Here is a 17247-nt window from a genome sequence, read left to right as displayed (position 1 = left end):
CTAAGAAAAAACCTCCTACATGAATGTCCCTCTCAATTAGCACTCTCCTAACTAGAGTCCTAACAGAATGTCCCTCTCAATTAGGACCTAGCTAGAGTCCTAACAGAATGTCCCTCTCAATTAGGACTCTCCTAGCTAAAGTCCTAACAGTTTTACATGAATGTCCCTCTCAATTAGGACTCTCCTAGCTAGAGTCCTAACAAACCCGCCCTCTTCAAATCAGCCTTGTCCTCGAGGCTGACGATTTATAAATTTTGGGAATTTGATCTTCAAGTCATCATAGTTCTCCAAAGTGGCATCTTCTGTTAGTAGGTTTGCCCACTGTATTAGCAATTCAGTAGTGGATCGTCGTCGTCGAGTCATAATCCGTCGATCAATAATGGCACTTGGCTGAGTCTGAAGTCCTCCTCGGGTAGTCATATTTGGTGGGTGGCTTTGGGCTATCTCCAAGCACCTATTTACAACTTCTGTCTGGCCGTCAGTTTGTGAGTGATATGTCATACTCCTTTTCAAGTTAGTACTCTTATAGTGTAATTCTTTTGAGTCCCAATTGTAATGAGCTACGGAGCTTGGTGCTTCCTCCAATTTTTTTATAATCTTACTAGTCTCTGAATCTTCCTGCCATTCCATCTTAATATCCTCAAGGAAGTCGCTGGTCGGAAGTGAAATGGCCAAAACTTCAGCTTGCTCGGGTAGCTGCGAAAGCGCATCTGCAAGAATATTCTCTTTCCCCTTTTTTTAAGTTATTTCATAATCAAATCCAAGAAGTTTTGTTACCCAGTTTTGCTGCTCAGGGGATGATATCTTTCGCTCCAAAAAGTACTTGAGGCTTTTATGGTCGGTTTTAATTTGAAATCGTCGACCAATCAAGTAGGGTCTCCACCTCGTTGCTACGCGCACAATGGCGAGCATCTCCTTATCATATGTTGACTTATTTTGATGGGAGGGAGATAATTCCTTACTAGTGTATGCGAGTGGTCGACCATCTTGCATGAGAATTGCTCAAATTCTGACTCCAGATGCGTCGGCCTCAATAATGAAGGGTCGGTTGAAATCTGGTAGTGTTAGCACCGGCGTCGTCGTCATGGCTGCCTTAAGTTTGTCGAAGGCAACGGAGGCTCTGTCCGACCATTGGAAGACATCTTTTTTCAGAAAGGAAGTAAGTGGTGCACTGATCTCTCCATAGTTTTTCACGAACTTACAGTAGTAGCCTATTAAACCCAGAAAGCCATGTAGCAATTTTATGTTCCTCGGGGTCAGCCAATTTTGCATTTCTCCAATTTTGAAGGGGTCTACTGCCACACCTTCCTCTGATATGATATGCCCAAGATATTCCACCTTCTTTTGAAGAAAGCAAAAATTCATAGTGGTTATTGTGTGTTCAAAAGGTGTTTTTCGGTATGTCTTCTTCGCATACTCGTATTTGATGATACCCGGATCGAAGGTCCAGCTTTGTGAAGATTTGTGCTCCCTTTCATCTTGCAACTCATCTACTACTGGAATAGGGTATTTATCCTTGATGGTTATGCCATTGAGAGTTCGGTAATCAACACATAATCGCCATATTCCATCCTTCTTTCGTATGAGGAGCACTAGTGAAGAGTAGGGGCTACAACATGGCCGAATAACTCCTGTTTTGAGCATCTCTTTTACAATCCTTTCTATTTCATCCTTCTGGAGATGTGGATACTGATATGGCTGAGCATTTGCTGGAGATTGGCCTGGAAGAATTGTTATACAATGATCATGCCGACGGGTAAGAAGTAGGTTGCGTAGTTCGTCAAATATATCTGAAAATTCAGCAAGCAAAGGAAGTAGATTTTGATCTTCCAATTTTGTTGGCTCTCCCTTAGTTTGCTGCTCAAGTTGTACCAAAAAGCCACTGCATGCTTTATGCAAAACCTTCTTCATTTGTTGTGTGCAAATCATCGTTACGTCGCCCCCACGTTTCCCGTGCAGTATCACCTGTTTCTCCTTACTATAAAATTTCATAATTAGTTTCATAAAATTCCAAGAAAAATCACCTAATGTTGTCAACCATTTAATTCTGAGCATGGCCTCATGATCATCAAGAGGGAGAAGGAAGAAATCTGCAATTATCTATTGGTCCTGCAGCAATAGTTTCTCCTGCGGGCGCCTACGATCACACTTCAAAATCCGTCTGTCGGTGACCTTAACATCAAACCTGCAACGATTCTCGATAGGTAATGTCATTCGGATAGCAACCTTACTGTTTAGGATATTATTAGTGCTGCCCGTATCGATGAAAACAGTGATCAGTTGTTGTTTGAGAAGGCCTCCAACTTTCATCATTTGCGGGTTTGAGTAGCCGGCTAGTGCATGTACCGTAACTTCGGTCGGTTGTGGCTCTTCTTCTACATCTTCTTCTTTATGTTCAATGCTCTCTTCTGGATGTTCAATGACCTCTTCTTCTACTGGTTCAATGATAAAAAGTCTCCCTTTACTACAGCGATGCTCATGGCTCCACGGCTCGTCGCAATGCCAACATAACCCCTTCGCAGATCGCACCTGCAGCTCTTCTCTTGTCAACCTTTTTGGTGCAGGGACTCGGTCAACAGTAGGGGGGGCTAAGGGCTTCAATATTACTGGTTGAGGAGTGACCCTAGTCCTTCGAGCTTCATGGTTCAATTGCTCCTCTTGATGTCGTGCGAAAGAGATGGCTGCCATAAGTGTGTACGGTTGTCGCGCTTTAACTTCTCCTCGGATCTCCGGCTTCAAGCCCTCAATAAAGGTCCTCAATAGCTGTTTTTGAGACCAATCAAGAGTTTGATTAGATAACCTTTCAAACCTGGTTTGGTACTCCTGAATGGTGGAGGTTTGTCGGATCTTTGCTAGTTGTCTGTCAATATTCTCGTAATCGGTTGGTCTGAAGCGGATCAGCAGTCCTTCTTTGAATTGTTGCTATGAAAGGACTCCATAAGTATGTTCAAACCAGTCAAACCACTGTATAGCATCCCCTTCAAGATGTATAGCTGCAATTTTCACTATAGATGCAACCGCGGTTTTGTGGTACCGAAAATATCGCTCCGCGTGCAAGATCCAACCAATCGGGTCTCCTTCTTCCCATCTAGGGAAGTCCACCCTTATGCATGGATATTTGGGATTGATCATAGAGCCTCCCCTCCCTTGGAACTCATCTCTTCGGGCCTGGTGCGATTGGGCAAAGCTCTCTCCGTGATATGATTTTTTCGGGCTTAGTAGTCGGCCCAATCTGAGTTCGGTAAAGAGCATCCGAATCTTATCCTCCATTCGCGCCTCCAAGGCTTCGAATTTAGCATCGATTGCCTCCTTAGATGCCATAGTATATGCCTCCAAATCTATGATGTTAAGATCTCTCTTTTGTTGTCAGGTTAAAGGCATGTATAGGTTGAGAGAGGTGATGGTCGAAAGGGTTGGTGGATCGGTGGATGTAGGCTATGATTTAGGCTTGTTTTGTGGCTCTTTTGAGGGTGTGGTTTGGTGGAGTTTTAGGGCTGTGGATAAAAGTTTTGGATCTGTGGTAGATGGCAGCAAAGGTTTGAGAGAAATTAGTGGAAGTTGCAGCAAGTATGTGCTGTCTTGTAAGAGCAGAATTGTCGTCGAAGAAACAGCGGTTTCTCAAAGTAATTTCCACCAAAAACTTGAGAGAATTGAGGAGGGAATTGATAACAAAATCACAGTTTATATGACAGCAAGGATGACTAATTTAATCAAGAAAATTTCGGCAGTATAATAGCAAGGAAATTGGTGCAAATTGCGATAGCAGAATTCTCGTCGAAAAATTTCAGCAGTTTACGATGAAAATTTATAGCAACACAAAAATCGTTTTTAGAGATGAATTCCTCAATAGATCAATCTTAGATGGAAGCCAAGATGATCTATAAAGTGTATAAGAAATTTCATTCAAAAAAGATTGCAAGTAGATGGGTTAAGGCAACAATATGCGGCTGAAATTTTCTGCAGCATAGATTTTTAAGTATAGCAGATTGGACGTAAAAGATCAGAAGTTTATATTGAGAATTTTTTGATGAAACCAAAGGGAAATCCACTATTAGGAAGTGTCAAAGCTATCATAAAAATTTCGTAGAGATTTGGATAGAAACAACGTAGTATCAAGATCAAATAATCAGTGCTATGCGGCTGAAATTTTACGGTGCAGATTTTCAAGTATAGCAGATTAGATGTAAAATATCAATGGTTAATTTGAGAATTTTTTGACAAAACCAAAGGGAAATCTGCTGTTAGGAAGTGTCAAAGATGTCATAAAATTTCGTGGAGATTTGGAGAGAAAAAATATAGTAGCAAGATCAAACAAACAGTGCTATACGGTTGGAATTCTGCAATGTATCTTTCGTCGTAGAGATGAAAACTTTATGACGAAAAGTTTATGCAGCAATATAGGAATAATTTTTTTTGGGATTTTCAAATAAAGATAACTAAATTGCAGCAGCAGTAAGGTAGAAAACCAGAACCTGTTGCAATTCACGGGGAGATCAAAGGATGATCCGTGGTGGTGGAGATGATAGCGGAATTCGGCGATGATCTTTTAAGCAATTGTGGGAATTGCTTTGGACGGTTGTAGAGGGTTGATGGGTGGCTGTGGAAGGGCAGCGAGACGCCAAGAACGCTGCTCTGATACCAGGTGTTAGAACCCTTGCAGATTCTAAACTTGGGGTTGATCTCTTTAGGGGATCGGCCTCCTTGGAACTCTATAGGGGTTCCTCCCTCCAAGTTGCTGCTCAAAGGCTGCAGAAAAGATTCATCTATTGCTTGAGAAAAGAGGAGGAATACATGGCTATTTATAGGACTTCTAAACCCTAACTCCTAATATGACTCCTACTTAAGACTCTTACTTCTAACCAACTCCTAATAGGACTCCTACTCAACACTCCTATTCCCTTACAACTCCTAATTCTTCTCTAAGAAAAAACATCCTACATGAATGTCCCTCTCAATTAGGACTCTCCTAACTAGAGTCCTAACAGAATGTCCCTCTCAATTAGGACCTAGCTAGAGTCCTAACAGAATGTCCCTCTCAATTAGGACTCTCCTAGCTAAAGTCTTAACAGTTTTACATGAATGTCCCTCTCAATTAGGACTCTCCTAGCTAGAGTCCTAACACCGAGCCCCTCGATACTGACAGCGTAGCGATCACGGCAAATTTCGAGCCCCAAAACAATCGTCTCGGAGCTCTACGGGAGATGTTTCGTATCTCGGGATGCAAAAAGGAGTGCAACACGAGGACGTCCCAGGGGGTCACCCATCCAAGTACTACTCTTGCCCAAGCACGCTTAACTTCAGAGTTCTGATGGGATCCGGTGATTTAGTGCTGGCATTAGAGCACCCGTTTCGCGTGCTTCGTCCCTCGCCTATGTGCACGTCGCGGTCAGCTCATCAACGTCCGAAGCCTCTTGCCCATCACGAAATCGTCGGCGCTTTCTCGAATGTTTACGAAATCCCTATTGCAAGCTCTCTCCGAGCCCTAGCCCGACGACTGCGTATCGGTCACGGCAAGCGCGTGCCAAAACCATCGGCACTTTCTAGAACGATCTCGGAATCGCTATTGCGACCCCTATCCGGAAAGCTCTCTCCGAGCCCCTCGATACTGTCTACGTAGCGGTCACAGCAAATTTCCAGCCCCAAAACAATCGTCTCGGAGCTCTACGGGAGATGTTTCGTATCTCGGGATGCAAAAAGGAGTGCAACAGAAGGACTTCCCAGGGGGTCACCCATCCTAGTACTACTCTTTCCCAAGCACGCTTAACTTCGGAGTTCTGATGGAATCCGGTGATTTAGCGCTTGCATTATCACAATCGTTTCGCGTGCTTCGTCCCTCGCCTATGTGCACGTCGCGGTCGGCGCATCAACGTCCGGAGCCTCTTGCCCATCACGAAATCGTCGGCGCTTTCTCGAATGTTCACGAAATCCCTATTGCAAGCTCTCTCCGAGTCCTAGCCCGACGACTGCGTATCGTTCACGGCAAGCGCGTGCCGAAACCATCGGCACTTTCTAGAACGAACTCGGAATTGCTATTGCGACCCCAATCCGGAAAGCTCTCTCCGAGCCCCTCGATACTGACAATGTAGCGGTCAAAACAAATTTCCAGCCCCAAAACAAACGTCTCGGAGCTCTACGGGAGATGTTTCGTATCCCGGGATGCAAAAAGGAGTGCAACACGAGGACTTCCCAGGGGGTCAACCATCGTAGTACTACTCTGGCCCAAGCACGCTTAACTTCGGTGTTTTGATGGGATCCGATGATTTAGTGCTGCCATTATCGCACCCGTTTCGCGAGCTTCGTCCCTCGCCTATGTGCACGTCGCGGTCGACGCATCAACGTCCGGAGCCTCTTGCCCGTCACGAAACCATAGGCGCTTTCTCGAACGTTCACGAAATCCCTATTGCTAGCTCTCTCCGAGCCCTAGCCCGACGACTGCGTATCGGTCACGGCAAGCGCGAGCCGAAACCATCGGCACTTTCTAGAACGATCTCGGAATCGCTATTGCAACCCCAATCCGGAAAGCTCTCTCCGAGCCCCTCGATAATGACATCGTAGCGGTCACGGCAAATTTCGAGCCCCAAAACAATCATCTCGGAGCTCTACGGGAGATGTTTCATATCTCGGGATGCAGAAAGGAGTACAACACGAGGACATCCCAGGGGGTCACCCATCCTAGTACTACTTTTGCCCAAGCACGCTTAACTTCGGAGTTCTGATGGGATCCGGTGATTTAGTGCTAGCATTATCGCACCCGTTTCGCATGCTTCGTCCCTCGCCTAGGTGAATGTCGCGGTCGGTGCATCAACGTCAGGAGCCTCTTACCCGTCACAAAACCGTCGACGCTTTCTCGAACGGTCACGAAATCCCTATTGCAAGCTCTCTCCGAGCCCTAGCCCGACAACTGCGTATCGGTCACGGCAAGCGCGTGCAGAAACCATAGGCACTTTCTAGAACGAACTCGGAATCGCTATTGCGACCCCAATCCGGAAACTCTCTCCGAGTCCCTCGATACTGACTGCGTAGCGGTCAAAGCAAATTTCCAGCCCCAAAACAAACGTCTCTGAGCTCTACGGGAGATGTTTCGTATCCCGCGATACAAAATGGAGTTCAACACGAGGACTTCCCAGGGGGTCACCCATCCTAGTACTACTTTTGCCCAAGCACGCTTAACTTCGGTGTTTTGATGGGATCTGGTGATTTAGTGCTGCCATTATCGCACCCGTTTCGCGAGCTTCGTCCCTCACCTATGTGCACGTCGCGGTCGGCGCATCAACGTCCGTAGCCTCTTGCCCGTCACGAAACCGTCGGCGCTTTCTCGACCATTCACGAAATCCCTATTGTCAGCTCTCTCCGAGCCCTAGCCCAACGACTGCGTATCGGTCACGGCAAGCGCGTGCCGATACCATCGGCACTTTCTTCAACGATCTCGGAATCACTATTGCTACCCCAATCCGGAAAGCTCTCTCCGAGCCCCTCGATACTGACAGCGTTGCGGTCACGGCAAATTTCGAGCCACAAAACAATCGTCTCGGAGCTCTACGGGAGATGTTTCTTATCTCGGGATACAAAAAGGAGTGCAACACGAGGACTTCCCAGGGGATCACCCATCCTAGTACTACTCTTGCCCAAGCACGCTTAACTTCGGAGTTCTGACGGGATCCGGTGATTTAGTGCTGGCATTATCGCACCCGTTTCGCGTGCTTCGTCCCTCGCCTATGTGCACGTCGCGGTCGGCGCATCAATGTACGGAGCCTCTTGCCCATCACGAAACCGTCGGCGCTTTCTCGAATGTTCACGAAATCCCTATTGCAAGCTCTCTCCGAGCCCTAGCCCGACGACTGCGTATCGGTCACGGCAAGCGCGTGCCGAAACCATCCGCACTTTTTAGAACGATCTCGGAATCGCTATTGCGACCCCAATCCGGAAAGCTCTCTCCGAGCCCCTCGATACTGACTGCGTAGCGGCCACAACAAATTTTCCGCCCCAAAACAATCGTCTCGGAGCTCTACGGGAGATGTTTCGTATCTCGGGATGCAAAAAGGAGTGCAACAAGAGGACTTCCCAGGGGGTCACAAATCCTAGTACTACTCTTGCCCAAGCACGCTTAACTTCGGAGTTCTGATGGGATCCGGTGATTTAGTGCTGGCATTATCGCACCCGTTTCGCGTGCTTCGTCCCTCGCCTATGTGCACGTCGCGGTCGGCGCATCAACGTCCGGAGCCTCTTGCCCATCACAAAATCGTCGGCGCTTTCTCAAATGTTCATGAAATCCCTATTGCAAGCTCTCTCCGAGCCCGAGCCCGATGACTGCGCATCGGTCACGGCAAGCGCGTGCCGAAAACATCGGCACTTTCTAGAACTATCTCGGAATCGCTATTGCGACCCCAATCCGGAAAGCTCTCTCCGAGCCCCTCGATACTGACATCGTACCGGTCACGGCAAATTTCGTGCCCCAAAACAATAATCTCGGAGCTCTACGGGAGATGTTTCGTATCTCGGGATGCAAAAAGTGAGTGTAATATGAGGACTTCCCAGGGGGTCACCCATCCTAGTACTACTTTTGCCCAAGCACGCTTATCTTCGGAGTTCTGATCGGATCCAATGATTTAGTGCTGGCATTATCGCACCCGTTTCGCATGCATCTTCCCTTGCCTATGGGAACGTCGCTGTCGGTGCATCAACGTCAGGAGCCTCTTACCTGTCACGAAACCGTCGACGCTTTCTCGAACGGTCACGAAATCCCTATTGCAAGCTCTCTCCGAGCCCTAGCCCGACGACTGCGTATCGGTCACGGCAAGCGCGTGCAGAAACCATCGGCACTTTCTAGAACGAACTCGGAATCGCTATTGCGACCCCAATCCGGAAAGCTCTCTCCGAGCCCCTCGATACTGACTGCGTAGCGGTCAAAGCAAATTTTCAGCCCCAAAACAAACGTCTCGGAGCTCTACGGGAGATGTTTCGTATCCCGGGATGCAAAAAGGAATGCAACACGAGGACTTCCCAGGGGGTCACCCATCGTAGTAGTACTCTGGCCCAAGCACGCTTAACTTCGGTGTTTTGATGGGATCCGGTGATTTAGTGCTGCCATTAACGCACCCGTTTCGCGAGCTTTGTCCCTTGCCTATGTGCACGTCGCGGTCGGCGCATCAACGTCTGGAGCCTCTTGCCCGTCACGAAACCGTCGGCGCTTTTTCGAACGTTCACGAAATCCCTATTGCAAGCTCTATCCGAGCCCTAGCCCGACGACTACGTATCGGTCACGGCAAGCGCGTGCCGAAACCATCGGCACTTTCTAGAACGATCTCGGAATCGCTATTGCGACCCCAATCCGGAAAGCTCTCTCCGAGCCCCTCGATATTGACAGCGTAGCGGTCACGGCAAATTTCGAGCCCTGAAACAATCGTCTCGGAGCTCTACGGGAGATGTTTCGTATCTCGGGATGCAAAAAGGAGTGCAACACGAGGACTTCCCAAGGGGTCACCCATCCTAGTACTACTCTTGCCCAAGCACGCTTAACTTCGGAGTTCTGATGGGATCCGGTGATTTAGTGCTGGCATTATCGCACCCGTTTCGCATGCTTCGTCCCTCTCCTATGTGCACGTCGCGGTCGGTGCATCAACGTCCGGAGCCTCTTACCCGTCACGAAACCGTCGATGCTTTCTCGAACGGTCACGAAATCCCTATTGCAAGCTCTCTCCGAGCCCTAGCCCGACTACTGCGTATCGGTCACGGCAAGCGCGTGCAGAAACCATCGGCACTTTCTAGAACGAACTCGGAATCGCTATTGCGACCCCATTCCGGAAAGCTCTTTCCGAGCCCCTCGATACTGATAGCGTAGCGGTCAAAGCAAATTTCCAGCCCCAAAACAATCGTCTCGGAGCTCTACGGGAGATGTTTCGTATCCCAGGATGCAAAAAGGAGTGCAACACGAGGACTTCCCATAGGGTCACCCATCCTAGTACTACTCTGGCCCAAGCACGCTTAACTTCGAAGTTTTGATGGGTTCCAGTGATTTAGTGCTAGCATTATCGCACCTGTTTCGCGTGCTTCGTCCCTAGCCTATGTGCACGTCGCGGTTGGCGCATCAGCGTCCGGAGCCTCTTGCCCGTCACGAAACCGTCGGCGCTTTCTCGAACGTTCACGAAATCACTATTGCAAGCTCTCTCCGAGCCCGAGCCCGACGACTGCGTATCGGTCACGGCAAGCGCGTGCCGAAACCATCAGCACATTCTAGAACGAGCTCGGAATCGCTATTGCGACCCCAATCCGGAAAGCACTCTCCGAGCCCCTCGATACTGACTGCGTAGCGGTCTCGACAAATTTCGAGCCTCAAAACAATCATCTCGGAGCTCTACGGGAGATGTTTCGTATCTCGGGATGCAAAAAGGAGTGCAACATGAGGACTTCCCAGGGGGTCACCCATCCTAGTACTACTTTTGCCCAAGCTCGCTTAACTTTGGAGTTCTGATGGGATCCGGTGATTTAGTGCTGGCATTATCGCACCCGTTTCGCATGCTTCGTCCCTCGCTTATGTGAACGTCGCGGTCGGTGCATCAACGTCCGGAGCCTCTTACCCGTCACGAAACCGTCGATGCTTTCTCGAACGATCACGAAATCGATATTGCAAGCTCTCTCCGAGCCCTAGCCCGACGACTGCGTATCGGTCACGGCAAGCGCGTGCAGAAACCATCGGCACTTTCTAGAACGAACTCGGAATCGCTATTGCGACCCCAATCCGGAAAGCTCTCTCCGAGTCCCTCGATACTGACTGTGTAGCGGTCAGAGCAAATTTCTAGCCCCAAAACAAACGTCTCGGAGCTCTACGGAAGATGTTTCGTATCCCGGGATGCAAAAAGGTGTGCAACACGAGGACTTCCCAGGGGGTCACCCATCCTAGTACTACTCTTGCCCAAGCACGCATAACTTCGGAGTTCTGATGGGATCCGGTGATTTAGTGCTGGCATTATCGCAACCGTTTCATGTGCTTCGTCCCTCGCCTATGTGCACGTCGCGGTTGGCGCATCAACGTCCGGAGCCTCTTGCCCATCACGAAATCGTCGGCGCTTTCTCGAATGTTCACGAAATACCTATTGCAAGCTCTCTCCGTGCCCTCGCCCGACAACTGCGTATCGGTCACGGCAAGAGCATGCCGAAACCATCGGCACTTTCTAGAACGAACTCGGAATCGCTATTGCGACCCCAATCCGGAAAGCTCTCTCCGAGCCCCTCGATACTGACAACGTAGCGGTCAAAACAAATATCCAGCCCCAAAACAAACGTCTCGGAGCTCTACGGGAGATGTTTCGTATCACGGGATGCAAAAAGGAGTGCAACACGAGGACTTCCTAGGGGTTAACCCATCGTACTACTACTCTGGCCCAAGCACGCTTAACTTCGGTGTTTTGATGGGATCCGGTGATTTAGTGCTGCCATTATCGCACCCGTTTCGCGAGCTTCGTCCCTCGCCTATGTGCACGTCGCGGTCGGTGCAAAAACGTCCGGAGCCTCTTGCCCGTCACAAAACCGTCGGCGCTTTCTCGAACGGTCACGAAATCCCTATTGCAAGCTCTCTCCGAGCCCTTGCCCGACGACTGCGTATCGGTTACAGCAAGCACGTGCAGAAACCATCGGCACTTTCTAGAACGATCTCGGAATCGCTATTGCGACCCCAATCCGGAAAGCTCTCTCCGAGCCCCTCGATACTGACATCGTAGCGGTCACGGCAAATTTCGAGCCCCAAAACAATCATCTCGGAGCTCTACGGGAGATATTTCGTATCACGGGATGCAAAAAGGAGTGCAACACGAGGACTTCCCAGGGGGTCACCCATCGTAGTACTACTCTAGCCCAAGCACGCTTAACTTCGGTGTTTTGATGGGATCTGGTGATTTAGTGTTGGCATTATCGCACCCGTTTCGCATGCTTCGTCCCTCGCCTAGTTGAATGTCGCGGTCGGTGCATCAACGTCAGGAGCCTCTTGCCCATCACGAAATCGTCGGCGCTTTCTCGAATGTTCACGAAATCCCTATTGCAAGCTCTCTCCGAGCCCTAGCCCGATGACTGCGCATCGGTCACGGCAAGCGCGTGCAGAAACCATCGGCACTTTCTAGAACTATCTCGGAATCGCTATTGCGACCCCAATCCGGAAAGCTCTCTCTGAGCCCCTCGATACTGACGGCGTAGCGGTCACAGCAAATTTCCAACCCCAAAACAATCGTCTCGGAGCTCTACGGGAGATGTTTCGTATCTCGGGATGCAAAAAGGAGTGCAACACGAGGACTTCCCAGGGGGTCACCCATCCTAGTACTACTCTTGCCCAAGCACGCTTAACTTCGGAGTTCTGATGGGATTCGGTGATTTAGTGCTGGCATTATCGCACCCGTTTCGCGTGCTTCGTCCCTCGCCTATGTGCACGTCGCGGTCGGCGCATCAACGTCCGGAGCCTCTTGCCCATCACGAAATCGTCGGTGTTTTCACGAATGTTCGCGAAATCCCTATTGCAAGCTCTCCCCGACCCATAGCCCGACGACTGCGCATCGGTCACGGCAAGCGCGTGCCGAAACCATCGGCACTTTCTAGAACGAACTCGGAATCGCTATTGCGACCCCAATCCGGAAAGCTCTCTCCGAGCCCCTCGATACTGACATCGTAGCGGTCACGTCAAATTTCGAGCCCCAAAACAATCATCTCGGAGCTCTACGGGAAATGTTTCGTATCTCGGGATGCAGAAAGGAGTACAACATGAGGACTTCCCAGGGGGTCACCCATCCTAGGACTACTTTTGCCCAAGCACGCTTAACTTCGGAGTTCTGATGGGATCCGGTGATTTAGTGCTGGCATTATCGCACCCGTTTCGCATGCTTCGTCCCTCGCCTAGGTGAATGTCGCGGTCGGTGCATCAACGTCAGGAGCCTCTTTGCCCAATACGAAATCGTCGGTGCTTTCTCGAATGTTCACGAAATCCCTATTGCAAGCTCTCTCCGAGCCCTAGCCCGACGAGGACTTCCCAGGGGGTCACCCATCGTAGTACTACTCTGGACCAAGCACGCTTAACTTCGGTGTTTTGATGGGATCTGGTGATTTAGTGTTAGCATTATCGCACCCGTTTCGCATGCTTCGTCCCTCGCCTAGTTGAATGTCGCGGTCGGTGCATCAACGTCAGGAGCCTCTTGCCCATCACGAAATCGTCGGTGTTTTCACGAATGTTCACGAAATCCCTATTGCAAGCTCTCCCCGAGCCCTAGCCCGACGACTGCGCATCGGTCACGGCAAGCTCGTGCCGAAACCATCGGCACTTTCTAGAACTATCTCGGAATCGCTATTGCGACCCCAATCCGGAAAGCTCTCTCCGAGCCCCTTGATACTGACATCGTAGCGGTCACGGCAAATTTCGAGCCCCAAAACAATCATCTCGGAGCTCTACGGGAGATGTTTCGTATCACGGGATGCAAAAAGGAGTGCAACACGAGGACTTCCTAGGGGGTCACCCATCCTAGTACTACTTTTGCCCAAGCACGCTTAACTTCGGAGTTCTGATGGGATCCGGTGATTTAGTGCCGGCATTATCGCACCTGTTTCGCATGCTTCGTCCCTCGCCTATGTGCACGTCGCGGTCGGCGCATCAACGACCGGAGCCTCTTACCCGTCATGAAACCGTCGACGCTTTCTCGAACGGTCACGAAATCCCTATTGCTAGCTCTCTCCGAGCCCTAGCCCGACGACTGCGTATCGGTCACGGCAAGCGCGTGCCGAAACCATCGGCACTTTCTAGAACGATCTCGGAATCGCTATTGCGACCCCAATCCGGAAAGCTCTCTCCGAGCCCCTCGATACTGACAGCGTAGCGGTCACGGCAAATTTCGAGCCCCAAAACAAACGTCTCGGAGCTCTACGGAAGATGTTTCGTATCCCTGGATGCAAAAAGGAGTGCAACACCAGGACTTCCCAAGGGGTCACCCATCGTAGTACTACTCTGGCCCAAGCACGCTTAACTTCGGTGTTTTGATAGGATCCGGTGATTTAGTGCTGCCATTATCGCACCCGTTTCGCGAGCTTCGTCCCTCGCCTATGTGCACGTCGCGGTCGGCGCATCAACGACCGGAACCTCTTACCCGTCATGAAACCGTCGGCGCTTTCTCGAATGTTCACTAAATCCCTATTGCAAGTTCTCTCCAAGCCCTAGCCCGACGACTGCGGATCGGTCACGGCAAGCGCGTGCCGAAACCATCGGCACTTTCTAGAACGATCTTGGAATCGCTTTTTCGACCCCAATCCGTAAAGCTCTCTCCGAGCCCCTCGATACTGACAGCGTAGCGGTCACGGCAAATTCGAGCCCCAAAACAATCGTCTCGGAACCCTACGGGAGATGTTTCGTATCTCGGGATGCAAAAAGGAGTGCAACACGAGGACTTCCCAAGGGGACACCCATCCTAGTACTACTACGGCCCAAGCACGCTTAACTTCGGTGTTTTGATGGGATCCGGTGATTTAGTGCTGCCATTAACGCACCCGTTTCGCGAGCTTTGTCCCTCGCCTATGTGCACGTCGCGGTCAGCGCATCAACGTCCGGAGCCTCTTGCCCGTCACGAAACCATTGGCGCTTTCTCGAACGTTCATGAAATCCCTATTGCAAGCTCTCTCTGAGCCCTAGCCCGACGACTGCATAGTACTACTCTGGCCCAAGCAAGCTTAACTTCCCAGGGGGTCACCCATCATAGTACTACTCTGGCCCAAGCACGCTTAACTTCGGTGTTTTGATGGGATCCGGTGATTTAGTGCTGCCATTATCGCACCCGTTTCGCAAGCTTCGTCCCTCGCCTATGTGCACGTCGCGGTCGGCGCATCAACGTACGGAGCCTTTGCCCGTCACGAAACCGTCGGCGCTTTCTCGAACGTTCACGAAATCCCTATTGCAAGCTCTCTCCGAGCCCTAGCCCGACGACTGCGTATCGGTCACGGCATGCGCATGCCGAAACCATCGGCACTTTCTAGAACGAACTCGGAATCGCTATTGCGACCCCAATCCGGAAAGCTCTCTCCGAGCCCCTCGATACTGACAGCGTAGCGGTCAAAACAAATTTCCAGCCCCAAAACAAACGTCTCGGAGCTCTACGGGAGATGTTTCGTATCTCGGGATGCAAAAAGGAGTGCAACACGAGGACTTCCCAGGGGGTCACCCATCCTAGTACTACTCTTTCCCAAGCACGCATAACTTCGGAGTTCTGATGGGATCCGATGATTTAATGCTGGCATTATCGCAACTGTTTCACGTGCTTCGTCCCTCGCCTATGTGCACGTCGCGGTCGGCGCATCAACGTCCGGAGCCTCTTGCCCATCACGAAATCGTCGGCGCTTTCTCGAATGTTCACGAAATCCCTATTGCAAGCTCTCTCCGAGCCCTAGCCCGACGACTGCGTATCGGTCACGGCAAGCGCGTGCCGAAACCATCGGCACTTTCTAGAATGATCTCGGAATCGCTATTGCGACCCCAATCCGGAAAGCTCTCTCTGAGCCCCTCGATATTGACAGCGTAGCGGTCGTGGCAAATTTCGAGCCCCAAAACAATCGTCTCGGAGCTCTACGGGAGATGTTTCGTATCTCGGGATGCAAAAAGGAGTGCAACACGAGGACTTCCCAGGGGGTCACCCATCCTAGTACTACTCTTGCCCAAGCACGCTTAACTTTGGAGTTCTGATGGGATCCGGTGATTTAGTGCTGGCATTATCGCACCCGTTTCGCGTGCTTCGTCCCTCGCCTATGTGCACGTCGCGGTCGGCGCATCAACGTCCGGAGCCTCTTGCCCGTCACGAAACCATCGGTGCTTTCTCGAATGTTTACGAAATCCCTATTGCAAGCTCTCTCCGAGCCCTAGCCCGACGACTGCGTATCGGTCACGGCAAGTGCGTGCCGAAACCATCGGCACTTTCTAGAACGAACTCGGAATCGCTATTGCGACCCCAATCCGGAAAGCTCTCTCCGAGCCCCCCGATACTGACAGCGTAGCGGTCAAAACAAATTTCCAGCCCAAAAACAAACGTCTCGGAGCTCTACGGGAGATGTTTCGTATCACGGGATGCAAAAAGGAGTGCAACACGAGGACTTCCCAGGGGGTCACCCATCGTAGTACTACTCTGGCCCAAGCACGCTTAACTTCGGTGTTTTGATGGGTTCCGGTGATTTAGTGCTGCCATTATCGCACCCGTTTCGCGAGCTTCGTCCCTCGCCTTTGTGCACGTCGCGGTTGGCGCATCAACGTCCGGAGCCTCTTCCCTGTCACGAAACCGTCGGCGCTTTCTCGAATGTTCACGAAATCCCTATTGCAAGCTTTCTCCGAGCCCTAGCCCGACGACTGCGTATCGGTCACGGCAAGCGCGTGCTGAACCATCGGCACTTTCTAGAACGATCTCGGAATCGCTATTGCGACCCCAATCCGGAAAGCTCTCTCCGAGCCCCTCGATACTGACATCGTAGCGGTCACGTCAAATTTCGAGCCCCAAAACAATCATCTCGGAGCTCTACAGGAAATGTTTCGTATCTCGGGATGCAGAAAGGAGTACAACATGAGGACTTCCCAGGGGGTCACCCATCCTAGTACTACTTTTGCCCAAGCACGCTTAACTTCGGAGTTCTGATGGGATCCGTTGATTTAGTGCTGGCATTATCGCACCCGTTTCGCATGCTTCGTCCCTCGCCTAGGTGAATATCGCGGTCGGTGCATCAACGTCAGGAGCCTCTTGCCCAACACGAAATCGTCGGCGCTTTCTCGAATGTTCACGAAATCCCTATTGCAAGCTCTCTCCGAGCCCTAGCCCAACGACTGCGCATCGATCACGGCAAGCGCGTGCCGAAACCATCGGCACTTTCTTGAACTATCTCGGAATCGCTATTGCGACCCCAATCCGGAAAGCTCTCTCCGAGCCTCTCGATACTGACATCGTAGCGGTCACGGCAAATTTTGAGCCCCAAAACAATCATCTCGGAGCTCTACGGGAGATGTTTCGTATCTCGGGATGCAAAAAGGAGTGCAACACGAGGACTTCCCAGGGGGTCACCCATCCAAGTACTACTCTTGCCCAAGCAAGCTTAACTTCGGAGTTCTGATGGGATCCGGTGATTTAGTGCTGGTATTATCGCAACCGTTTCACGTGCTTCGTCCCTCGCCTATGTGCACGTCGCGGTCGGCGCATCAACGTCCGAAGCCTCTTGCCCATCACGAAATAATCGGCGCTTTCTCGAATGTTAACGAAA

At 50.7% G+C, this 17247-nt stretch overlaps 15 non-coding genes and 10 pseudogenes across 15 annotated transcripts; all 25 read right to left on the bottom strand.

Moving 5' to 3' along the window:
* Positions 1 to 5227: 5227 nt before the first annotated feature.
* LOC135600525 (5S ribosomal RNA) lies at positions 5228 to 5346 on the bottom strand. The gene has a single exon (XR_010482845.1). It is a non-coding gene; the product is annotated as a 5S ribosomal RNA (ribosomal RNA).
* A 350-nt stretch (positions 5347 to 5696) lies between these two features.
* LOC135601022 (5S ribosomal RNA) lies at positions 5697 to 5815 on the bottom strand. The gene has a single exon (XR_010483328.1). It is a non-coding gene; the product is annotated as a 5S ribosomal RNA (ribosomal RNA).
* Positions 5816 to 6165: 350 nt separating this feature from the next.
* On the bottom strand, positions 6166 to 6284 carry LOC135603186 (5S ribosomal RNA; annotated as a pseudogene).
* Positions 6285 to 6634: 350 nt separating this feature from the next.
* On the bottom strand, positions 6635 to 6753 carry LOC135600566 (5S ribosomal RNA). The gene has a single exon (XR_010482885.1). It is a non-coding gene; the product is annotated as a 5S ribosomal RNA (ribosomal RNA).
* Positions 6754 to 7102: 349 nt separating this feature from the next.
* On the bottom strand, positions 7103 to 7221 carry LOC135604052 (5S ribosomal RNA; annotated as a pseudogene).
* Positions 7222 to 7571: 350 nt separating this feature from the next.
* LOC135599486 (5S ribosomal RNA) lies at positions 7572 to 7690 on the bottom strand. The gene has a single exon (XR_010481892.1). It is a non-coding gene; the product is annotated as a 5S ribosomal RNA (ribosomal RNA).
* A 350-nt stretch (positions 7691 to 8040) lies between these two features.
* On the bottom strand, positions 8041 to 8159 carry LOC135601157 (5S ribosomal RNA). Its single transcript, XR_010483459.1, has one exon. It is a non-coding gene; the product is annotated as a 5S ribosomal RNA (ribosomal RNA).
* A 351-nt stretch (positions 8160 to 8510) lies between these two features.
* On the bottom strand, positions 8511 to 8629 carry LOC135602603 (5S ribosomal RNA; annotated as a pseudogene).
* A 350-nt stretch (positions 8630 to 8979) lies between these two features.
* LOC135603593 (5S ribosomal RNA) lies at positions 8980 to 9098 on the bottom strand (annotated as a pseudogene).
* A 350-nt stretch (positions 9099 to 9448) lies between these two features.
* Positions 9449 to 9567, bottom strand: LOC135600067 (5S ribosomal RNA). The gene has a single exon (XR_010482400.1). It is a non-coding gene; the product is annotated as a 5S ribosomal RNA (ribosomal RNA).
* Positions 9568 to 9917: 350 nt separating this feature from the next.
* On the bottom strand, positions 9918 to 10036 carry LOC135602537 (5S ribosomal RNA; annotated as a pseudogene).
* Positions 10037 to 10386: 350 nt separating this feature from the next.
* LOC135600763 (5S ribosomal RNA) lies at positions 10387 to 10505 on the bottom strand. The gene has a single exon (XR_010483076.1). It is a non-coding gene; the product is annotated as a 5S ribosomal RNA (ribosomal RNA).
* Positions 10506 to 10855: 350 nt separating this feature from the next.
* LOC135604627 (5S ribosomal RNA) lies at positions 10856 to 10974 on the bottom strand. The gene has a single exon (XR_010484244.1). It is a non-coding gene; the product is annotated as a 5S ribosomal RNA (ribosomal RNA).
* A 350-nt stretch (positions 10975 to 11324) lies between these two features.
* Positions 11325 to 11443, bottom strand: LOC135604418 (5S ribosomal RNA; annotated as a pseudogene).
* A 350-nt stretch (positions 11444 to 11793) lies between these two features.
* Positions 11794 to 11912, bottom strand: LOC135602001 (5S ribosomal RNA; annotated as a pseudogene).
* Positions 11913 to 12262: 350 nt separating this feature from the next.
* LOC135599726 (5S ribosomal RNA) lies at positions 12263 to 12381 on the bottom strand. Its single transcript, XR_010482070.1, has one exon. It is a non-coding gene; the product is annotated as a 5S ribosomal RNA (ribosomal RNA).
* Positions 12382 to 12731: 350 nt separating this feature from the next.
* Positions 12732 to 12850, bottom strand: LOC135600949 (5S ribosomal RNA). Its single transcript, XR_010483258.1, has one exon. It is a non-coding gene; the product is annotated as a 5S ribosomal RNA (ribosomal RNA).
* A 604-nt stretch (positions 12851 to 13454) lies between these two features.
* Positions 13455 to 13573, bottom strand: LOC135603439 (5S ribosomal RNA). Its single transcript, XR_010484115.1, has one exon. It is a non-coding gene; the product is annotated as a 5S ribosomal RNA (ribosomal RNA).
* Positions 13574 to 13923: 350 nt separating this feature from the next.
* On the bottom strand, positions 13924 to 14042 carry LOC135601217 (5S ribosomal RNA). The gene has a single exon (XR_010483517.1). It is a non-coding gene; the product is annotated as a 5S ribosomal RNA (ribosomal RNA).
* Positions 14043 to 14391: 349 nt separating this feature from the next.
* Positions 14392 to 14510, bottom strand: LOC135604021 (5S ribosomal RNA; annotated as a pseudogene).
* Positions 14511 to 15143: 633 nt separating this feature from the next.
* LOC135602345 (5S ribosomal RNA) lies at positions 15144 to 15262 on the bottom strand (annotated as a pseudogene).
* A 350-nt stretch (positions 15263 to 15612) lies between these two features.
* Positions 15613 to 15731, bottom strand: LOC135601786 (5S ribosomal RNA). The gene has a single exon (XR_010483919.1). It is a non-coding gene; the product is annotated as a 5S ribosomal RNA (ribosomal RNA).
* Positions 15732 to 16081: 350 nt separating this feature from the next.
* LOC135602292 (5S ribosomal RNA) lies at positions 16082 to 16200 on the bottom strand (annotated as a pseudogene).
* A 349-nt stretch (positions 16201 to 16549) lies between these two features.
* LOC135600877 (5S ribosomal RNA) lies at positions 16550 to 16668 on the bottom strand. The gene has a single exon (XR_010483188.1). It is a non-coding gene; the product is annotated as a 5S ribosomal RNA (ribosomal RNA).
* A 350-nt stretch (positions 16669 to 17018) lies between these two features.
* Positions 17019 to 17137, bottom strand: LOC135599794 (5S ribosomal RNA). The gene has a single exon (XR_010482137.1). It is a non-coding gene; the product is annotated as a 5S ribosomal RNA (ribosomal RNA).
* Between the last annotated feature and the right edge of the window lie 110 nt (positions 17138 to 17247).

This window comes from Musa acuminata, chromosome BXJ2-1 (genome assembly GCF_036884655.1).
Source record: "Musa acuminata AAA Group cultivar baxijiao chromosome BXJ2-1, Cavendish_Baxijiao_AAA, whole genome shotgun sequence".
In the NCBI taxonomy this organism is placed as follows: domain Eukaryota; kingdom Viridiplantae; phylum Streptophyta; class Magnoliopsida; order Zingiberales; family Musaceae; genus Musa; species Musa acuminata.
Note: the sequence above shows the minus strand (reverse complement) of the source record. Positions and strands in the feature narration are given on the sequence as shown.